The sequence below is a fragment of the Anas platyrhynchos genome, chromosome 1 (assembly GCF_047663525.1).
Source record: "Anas platyrhynchos isolate ZD024472 breed Pekin duck chromosome 1, IASCAAS_PekinDuck_T2T, whole genome shotgun sequence".
Taxonomy (NCBI): Eukaryota; Metazoa; Chordata; class Aves; order Anseriformes; family Anatidae; genus Anas; species Anas platyrhynchos.
This window is the reverse complement of record NC_092587.1, coordinates 41694603-41704553: the sequence shown is the minus strand read 5'-3', so window position 1 is coordinate 41704553 and position 9951 is coordinate 41694603.

The window sequence follows — 9951 nt, the reverse complement described above, 5'->3', positions numbered from 1 at the left end:
TTTACAATGTCTACTATGTGAACTTTAGTTTCAGAAAGTTGTAGCACATATCAAACAAACATCATGCTTTGATCCCAGTTGCGTGCAGATTTCTGTGTGCATGCATGTGTTTACAAAGGCATACATGTAAGTATGTTGGTTTGAAACATTTTTCTGGTCTTAGTCAAAAATATATATATACAAAGTATAATACTTATGAAATATTGAAAGAGCTAGTAAGAGTAGATGAGAGATATTTTTACTTTTGAATTTGCAATACAACATCAAAATCTCTTCTGTCCTATTTTTCCCAATTTGACATTTTTCTGAAGGATGAAGTAATGACACAATATTAGCAATGACATTTGTGCCTGTCAAGTGATTTTCAGTTGAGTGTTTATTTCTGTCGGTTTGGCTTGTTCAGGCTTCTCCTCCTGCCACCCCCTTGTGCAGAGATGGTGGCATTCACAGTCCGTGCCTGACATCTTCTGGTGGCATTTCCATACTGCACAATAGCTTATACGGCAGTTGAAGAAGAAAATTACAGGGCCTTAAAGTTTAAAACAGAACAGTTTTTGTGAAATTGTCCTACTGAGGACAATGGTTTCATAACCGTTCAGGATTATTTTCTTTCTCTTCTTCTGCACCATCTCATTTACATACACAATATCTTACACAAATTCTGTGTTTGGAGTTATTCCTAATTTTCCCTTGCAGAATTCTTGATTTTCATGCCATTAGAAAGGAGGCTGGAGGGGGATGACACAACACGACTTTTTTGAAACATATATCAAATAGATAAATTTTATCTTGACTGCACTGTGGAGTCTAAGGATTTTTTTTTCAAATGTATTCAGCATTTCATAGCTTTGGGACTTCTGTCATGTAGCCACAAAGCCTCATGACAGTACAGGTTTTAGATTCTCAGAAATTTAATTTCCTTAAGTAAAACTTAAAGCACTGCCTTCTAGTGTGCTGGACTTCTGCCTCTCATATTTCCCAGGAATTTACTGAGCCGCTGTGCATATACGAAGCAGTTGGAAGATAGGTATGTGTTTAATTTAAAAGAGGCTGATGGTTTTGTTTACAGGAATTACATTCTAGTCCTTCATCTTCATTCCTTTCTGCATTCCTTTCATTTGGAGGCTCAGACTGTTTACATGGTCAGCTTCCCTGGAGTTAAGCTAAAGCTAGGAGGAGGACATTTTGATTTCTGAAGAGGCCTGCTTGGGAAACTCCCCCCAGGTGAATGGCTGCTGTGGAGAGCTGGTGGGAACTGAGAGCCCTAAACCGTCAGCATTAGCATGGGGCTTTTTTCACTACTCCTGAAACAAGGGCTGCTGCTCACGCGCCAGGTGCTTGCTTCCCTCTCGAGCTGGCCAAGGATACAGCGTCCTTGGGTCCAGCATGTGCTGTAGCCTCTTTTAGTAGTGTTAGCTCCTTGGATTTCTTTAAAGTAAACAACATGTCTTTGGACACAGTTCCAGCCTGAGCTTGTGGCCCGGTTCCTTCTGTTTCCCACAGAGCCACTGCAGTCCCCCTGTGTGGTCCTCAGCAGGAAGGCTTCAGGTCTGTTTGCACTGGCCTTCAAGAGCTTTCCCTATGTTGTTCGCAGGTTAGTGAGGCACAGGGCAGCACCCGGCTTTCTTACAGTCCTCCTTTGGGATACTGCTGATTTTTCAGTGCTCTCCCTGTGCTTGTCAGGGTGAGTGGATGGAGCAGGATGCTACATTGCTGTTGCAGCCCTTGATGTTACCTGTAGCCTTCAGAGCTCCGTAGGCGATAGAAATTGAAGTACACTTAGCACTTTCGGTGTCATGTCAAAAATCTTGTAACTTTTTTGCCTGATTGTTTGCCTTTCTGGAAAGTCCTGAAATTACTTGTGAAGAGTCTTCAGAACACGTCCATCTCCTCCTCCTCTTAGAGACCTAGGCCTCTCTCCTCAGACAAGGTCATCCCTGAAATGAAATTACTGAGACAACAGAATCATGAGGGAGCATTTCAAAGCATCATTGCTGGGTCTGGCTGGAGTACAGCTGACAGAGCATTAAAGGCATTTGTCCTACAATACAAAGCTCAGATAGCACCCTCACCTACTAAAAGAATAATCCATCTCCTCTCTCTTCCTATTAGTGTGATGTGGCCTGCAGTTTTGATCAAATTGAAGTGACCAGCACTTAGGAAGGCTTTACCATTCTTGGCCTGGCCTGACACGACGTGAACTTGCATTTAAGTGTGCTTGCTCTGCCGAAGCCCCAAGTAGGACTTGTGTTGAGAAGGGTTCGTAAACTGCTTCAAAAATCTCTTCAAAGCTAAGTGCCAGAATAATGCTTTATAAGCCAGATTGTTAGAACGTAGCTCTGGATGTGTTATGAGGGATTTATTTTGACACTGCCATTAAATTGAAATGCCCATTCAGTCTCTACATGAGCACTGGGTGCCTAAACTTCCATGGTAGTCACTGGAGCTCAGAGAGACAGAGGATGCTCCCTAACATACACACTCCCTCTCCTGTGAGTGAAATTGCCATCTAATCTGCTTTGTCTGTATTGACCACAGCTCTGCTGTCTCTATTGGGAGTTACACATTAGGTGCACTTGTATATACCTGTATGTGAATACCTATAGTTATATGTCTTGTAACAAATCCCCACCCACATTACAAATTGAATTAGATTTTGCAGCATCCAAAAGTAATAGTTTTTTTTTGTTGTTTGTTTTTTAAACCAAACCAAACCAAACCAAAACACCGCTATTCCAAATCATTTTCCTTGTAAAACCATTTAAGTTCTGTGCAGACAGTAAGTAGCCCTTAGAGACAGGCAGTCTTCTGTTGTATGTAAAACATTTTTAAAGACTTTAACATTTTAAAGATTTTTAAAAGAAATCACAAATAGAATTTAAATATTTTTAGCTATTATTAAATCTCTTTAAGAACATTCAAAACTGTAGCATCTGAACACTCAAACCATGCCATTTCAGCTCCAGTATTAACTACAGAAGTGGTAAATTTCCTGAGAGATAAAATAAGCAACTTCTATCAGAACAGGATACTGAACAGACTGAAAAATCTTCATTCTTCCTTAGGAAAAACGGATGTTTGGTTTCCATGGCTGCATATCTAGATATGTAGAAAATATATTTGCCTTCAGTTTTTAGCTTGTGGTATTTTACAGTTGATTTTGTGTATTTGCAACTGGGTAGAAGGAAGAAATACAGCAAGGCATTTGGAAATATTTGAGTGCCTTTCAAATTGAAAAAGAATGAAAAATGGTCTTATTGCTCACTAATCTTTGCTGGCTGGTTCTGAAAACCCACATTTCTTATATATCTGCTACCTTCAGAAATCCTCTTCATACTCATGCAGTTAATACACCTGGCTCACCCTCTGCTTTCTTCATCTTCCACAAAGTGGAGCTACAGCTGCACAGAGAGAACATAAGATGGTAAAATGTTTGAAGTATAAGGAAGGAATATTCTGTGCTGAAAAAAAGTTGAAGCTTGACAGTTGCATGTGAAGGAAAGCTAATTCATCAGTTCAGCTAACTGATCGATTCTAGCTCTATATTCAGAAGTTAGGCTTTTCATCTTCATCCATCCTGAATGAGTGATGAAGTGCTTGCACATGGTGTACCATTTCTTTACCTTGGCACAAATCTTGTTTGAGGGTGTCTAGGATTAATGTTTTTCGGAGGAAACTTTGGTTAGTTTTCAAACCAGTAGTTTCACTTACGAGTAGAGACCAACCAATACGATGTTCTTCTCTAAGGTGAAAGTGTACTGCAGTTTTAGTTTTGTTCCTAGGCATATTCAGATACACTGTTATACTTCAGTTCTCTGTGAAAAATCTAAACGCGTGGTGGCACATGGCTAGTCGGGAATAGTTTCTACACTGATTCCCCATAAGATACTGCACAAACAGCTTTGTGAAAGCTCAGAAAACTATTCAGTGATAATTTAGTGCTGAGTGGGAGCCTACAGGTATTCCTGAGGTTGGAGCTGTGTCAGGACCAAAACTAATCAGTGCTGCAGCCCTGCATGGAGTATAAGTAACCTCAGGTCAAATTAGTGGCATTCAATTTCTACCTACAGAGAATAAGAATAATGCTTACCAACTCCTTACTGAAACAATTCCTGAGATATCATGATTAAGGTTTATACCTCACCTTGAAAAAGCACTTAGTTATAAAAACTCCTAGTTAGGGTATTAATGCTATTGTTATTATATAACTATGTTACATACTACCTACAAAACTTGTTTTCTTCAAATTCTTAAAGAGATTTTTTTTTTTTCCTAGTTACATGTGTGGAAAGAGAGGTAGGAGACACATGAAGTAAATTACATGAGATTCCATGAAAAAAAAAACACAACACAAAGCACAATGAGAGTCAGGAGGCAAACTTGATCATCCCACTGTAACATTCTGCCTGTCAGGCCAGCGATTACTTAATTAGCTCCTAAACACATAAGAAGTTCAATTATCTAGGATAGTAACCCTGAAAAAAAAAAAATTAGCTGTAGCTGTAGCTGGAATCAGAGAAGGCAGAGAAGGTTTGGGAAATGTAGCCCTGGACTTTCAAGCAGAGAAGAAAATACAGTGTGCATGCAGCTGCAGGGTACTGTTACTGCCAGTGGTGTCAGCTGGAAACCTAGAAAGGCAGTGTTTCACACAATTTTTATTTACAGGATCAGCACAGTCCAGAAGATGGATCGTCCATGTCTGTGTATGAACTGGCACTCATTGATCTGAAGGGGAGAAGCCTGGGGAGGTTAAGCTAACACTCTGGCACAGCTGCTGCGTGAGAGGCAGTGGCTGATGGGTCACTGGGCTGATGAGACACGCTGGTACAGATGTTCCTGCTCCTTGCTGTTATGTTTATCTGTAAACCTCTGTCCCACCTCCCTTGTTTGCCTGTTACACTATGCAGAGAGGAAGGGGAAGTCAAAAAGGATGGTGTGAAGCCCAGTTCTGCTCAAGCTGAAGTCCTTAACTGCCCCTCAGCTTTATCTTCCTGGATTTACCCAGTTCTAGCGGAGAGGAAGACCTGAATTTAGGTCTTTGCTGCATCCACTCTACTTACAAAACACAGAGAAACTGCCTGCCTGCCTACCTACACATACTAAGTAAGCAAAGAGCTTGCTTGCTGCTCTGTACAAAGTCCTTGGTTTCTTTTAGGCCTAATATTGGACTGTATTCTCCAGACAGTTTCCAGAAGCCATGTATAAGGAATTGGTTATTTCATGGTAATATCCAGATCAGTAATTTCCAAAGTGTTTGGATTCTTTTTTTCTTGATGAGTACTCTGTGGCTGTGTTATGAGGCATGTGTTGAATTATATTGCCTGTCAAAGAAGACCATGTTGCTGCTAATAAGACCAAATGTATTCCATGGATAACTGTTTTAGATTATTAATGGGATCAAATATTTTCATATGTTCTGCTAAGTAATTCAGATGAAAAGGGTACAGTTCTTGCAGGATTTTGAAAACAGATCTATCTCTACAAAACCATGTCACAGTAAGTGGCTGTTCTACACTATGGAAACACATTGTTAACGGATCAGGAACTGACATTAATCTCTCTCTCTCTCTCTTTTTTTATTTTATTTCCTCCTTTTTTTTTTTTTTTTTTTCTCTCTTTTGGTGCAACAATCTTGAAGAATAATGAAAATCCAGAAGACTTTTGATTAAGATGATTTGACAAAAAATAACATGCTTGTTTAGTAGATTATGTCAGTGGTAATTTCAGACCTACAAAGTTAAAAGCATCTGATCTTTAAGACTTTTGCTTTGGCTTTGAAGTTTATATAGCTAGCATTAGTAGTATAGGGATGCCCAGGTACCCAAATTGTGGACCAGAATTCTGCATGGTGCACATTATAGGAAAGAAGTCAAATATGGCAACAAAGTGAGTGTAAATGAAGTGGGAAAATGTTGTACATGCCTTCTATATACTCAGCAGGGAGCAGTCTGTTGCTGCTTACGTGTGGAGGAGACCTACTGTTTTAGAGGTGCTGAGGAATGCAGTGTGCCAGTGCATATTTGTATTTAACAGCTGTTAGTCAAGGAACATGCTGTGTAATTTTGTAGGGACATGAAATATTCTGTCATGAAGGAGGTCCTCATCTATCCTTGAACATATCAAGAGTGTGAGAGGATTTATGGAGCTGTCAACTACGAGATAACTAATGCACACATGTATGAAAGAAAGTAAAGATACTGTAAAACAGATAGCCTGGCTAGCAGGAAAATGACAGAGTTCCTGTTTAACTTGCTAATTCTATCAACACATTTTAAAATCTAGATTCCAGTGTGTTTTACTTTTATTTTAAATGGATTGGCATTGTGTGTGATGTCTGTATCATGCAAATTTTCCTTTATGTGAAAACTGGAATTGGATATGGGATAGTGGTGTGACCAAAAGTTTGTTCCCCTTGAAATGCCTTAAAAGAAGAAAGTAAGTCAAAGCTGCTTAAGCTGACTCAAGAGTGGTCCTCCTAGTCCTCCTAGTATGTGATCAGAGTGAAGTATTTGTGCTGCCAACTTCAAACGAAGCTGGGAGGAGACAGGCTGAGGCTAACGTGCAGTTCGTATTGATTGTTCGGCTACCTTAGTTATAATGAAATGTGCTTGCATTATGGTGCTAGGCAGACACAGTTTGCTCTCTCTTGGGGAAAGGGTTACAAGAGATTTGATGAAGGCACTTGAGATGATGAAAGTCTTGGTGGGAACTGAGATTCTGGTGCAGGGCAGGAAAAAAAAAAAAAAGCCCTCAGTATCGCCCCGTCCATCACATTTCTTCTCCATCAAAAGTGCCACTGCAATTCTTTGAAGTGCTCGTATGACTCATCATTGCTAATAAGATATATAATAAGACCATGAAGAAAGTATACTTTAAACTGCACATATACAGGAAGGTACTGTGGGAAATGATTGTAGCATCTTTGTACTTTCTACTTTGAAGCATGTGTCAACTGGTTGCAAAGGCTTTTGCAACTCAGTGTTTTTTCCTCAACCCATGTTTCTAAAAGATGGTTAGGTGCCAGTTGCAACAGAGTGGTTTAATAAATTTTAGAAAAGAAAGGAAAGTTGGCTAAACAGAGGTAGAACATGAGAAGGAAACCAAGAGAAGAATCAACAATAGAGGAGTTTGCGCTCAGCGGGGTGAGGGAACACAGTAAATACAACACAAAGGGGATCAAACATGGGATCAGGATTTTAGTTAGAAAATATCTTGTAACTTTGACATAACAATGAAATGGAGAATGGCAAGAGGCAACAATATGGTCCCCTGATCTGCAAGTGATTTCTTTTTCTTTCTGCCTTTTTTACATTTATTCCCCTGTGTTATCTGTGCTTAAAATGTCAGCTGCAGAAGCTTGCTTACTTTTCTTGCTTGCCATTGTTGCATTACTAATTACTGCAGATTTAATTATGGTCATGGTGCTCAAACCTTTCAGGCAGCTATTTGTGTTAATTCCAAGGAATGAGAGCATTAAACAATTCTTATCACTGGACTGGAGTGAGACATGTCATTCTTTGTGTGGGGAAAAAAACCTTTCTGAAACACGATGCAAAACAGCAATGGTAACCTGAATCTTCTCAGCATTTTATTCTGGAGACTTGGAATTCTAAAACTCAAGGCAGTATGAAGCCTAATGAAGAATCATCTTTGCTCTGATATGAATTTGCAGCTAGATGCTTTTTCTCTGCTTCTATTATCGTAGAAATCTGTAGCTACAATGCATATTTATTCACTTGCCAATTAACCAATTTAGCCTCTTTTTATTGATTTTGAAGAGGTGGCTTAAAAATTCTTAACTGAGTTAAACACTAGAGGCAACCTTTCATACGAAAGAAAGAAAATAAACAAAACCCATTTGACTCTGTGAATGTCACAGAAAATATCTCAAAAATAAGTTTAATAATATGGCTAGTTTCATGAAGAAAAAATACATCTTGTGCAGGATGCAAGTTACTGAGCCTCAGAGTTCACTGGAATGAGGGGATGATAGTGTTTCTGACTAAGCACGAGAGAATTGACTTCAGCATTACATTCCAGGCTACAACCTGCCAGGCTTTCAATCAGGATTTACAGCCAGTGATCCTCCTCCTTGTGATAAATGGTCCAAGGGAGAAGACAAATATAGCCTAAGCCCAACCTGGAATTCTTCAATGACAGATTCGTGTCAGTGTTTTGGAACAACCTTTTAGTGGGTGCTTCTGCTTCTTAGGAAGAGTCATGAAATATTCTAAGGTATAAATACAATTAAGTACAAGGGGAGAACTGTCCCTGGACTCTGGGACAATACAAACAAAATTTGGGACATTTTTTTTTTGTGGGATAATCATGAATAGTAGTAGATCAGAGAATATTTTGCTGCTCTTGTGCACCAGTCTTCTATTTTTGAGAAAAACTGATGTTGGCTGTGTTTGGTGTATAACATCAGTGCATTGCCTACAGAGCTTTCCTTGTTGTAAGTAATAAAAGAGTATACAAAGATATGAAATGGTTGACGGAAATTAAATGTCAGCCATCAAACTGGTGAGTCTGATTCTGTCAAAAGATGAAGTATTTTATTTTTTATTTTTTTTCTAAATGATTGTTAAGAACCTTGGTGCAGTGCATGTCTAGGACAAAAAGACCTGCCCCCTCCTTCACCCCAAAAGTCTGAAGAACTGTCTTCATTTCCTCAGCTTATCTGGCCTCTTCATAACCTCCATTAAGGATGTCTAGGTCATTCTCTTTACAGAACTTTCTTTTTTTATGTTGAATGCAGTAAAACCTTGAAATAAACCTCTCAGTGTGGCTCTTGTGTCTGAAAATACTGCTGTAGGTATCATTCACAAGGTACCACAGAAAGTTAAATTCTTCTCTGGACTAGCTTTTCAAATACTACTTTTTGGTGTAGTATTACAAGTATTTTCTCTATTGAGCATAGAAAGATTTACTGCATATAAGGTAAATGCAACTAGGATTGGGTAAAAGTCCTTTTGGGATATATAGAAAAAGCCTTTTCCATGCTTTCTTTAACACCTGGATGAACAATAGTGTCTGAACTGACACTGAAAATAGGGGCTGGACATGACTGTGGTAGATGTGGGGGTTGGTCTCTTCTCGCAGATAACTAGTGATAGGACTAGAGGGAATGGCTTCACGTTGCACCAGTGGAGATTCGGCTTGGAAATGAGGAGACGTTTCTTCTCAGAAAGAGTGGTCAAGCATTGGAATGGGTTGCCCAGGGAAGTGGTGGAGTCACCATCCCTGGGAGTGTTTAAGGAAAGGTCGGATGTGGTGCTTAGGGTCATGGTTTAGTGGGTGACATTGGTGGTAGGGTGATAGTTGGACCAGGTGATCTGGGAGGTCTTTTCCACCTCAATGATTTGATGATTCTTTGTATGTTCTGAAAGGCAGGACAGTATGTATAGAAGAAACTGAACTGGAATCCTGGAGCGAAAATGCTAATGCATAAATAAATAAGGGAATTGACTGTTAGTTTAATCAGAAAATATAATGTTCTAATTCTTGCTTTGCATAACTAACAGGCAATTAACTTTCATTGACTCATGATGTGAAAAGAGATCGAGAGATGTAGATCCTTTGCTTTGGTAACAATCTGTCAGTTGGGAAGAATGTTTTTCTTGACAGTTGATTAGGGGTTAAATGAGCTGAATAAAATTGGTAATTTTTGCTGCTTTTCTCACTTAGTATAACAGCTATTATATGAAGCATTTTTCCTTACATTAGTTGTAATAACTGGCTTTAACTGATTAGCCCTGTTGGAAGAACTGCTTTTGATTGACAAAGTGTTTTGGTATTCTCAAGATCAGCCAAAATGTGTGTTAGATATAGAGCCTGGATCAAAAGTATTTTTATCGACTTTTATAAATTTCAGTCTGCTCTTAAGCAAAGTGATGCTCTTAGGTAAGCACATGCTTAGTCTGAGGATGCAACAGCTTAGATGTCGAAGAA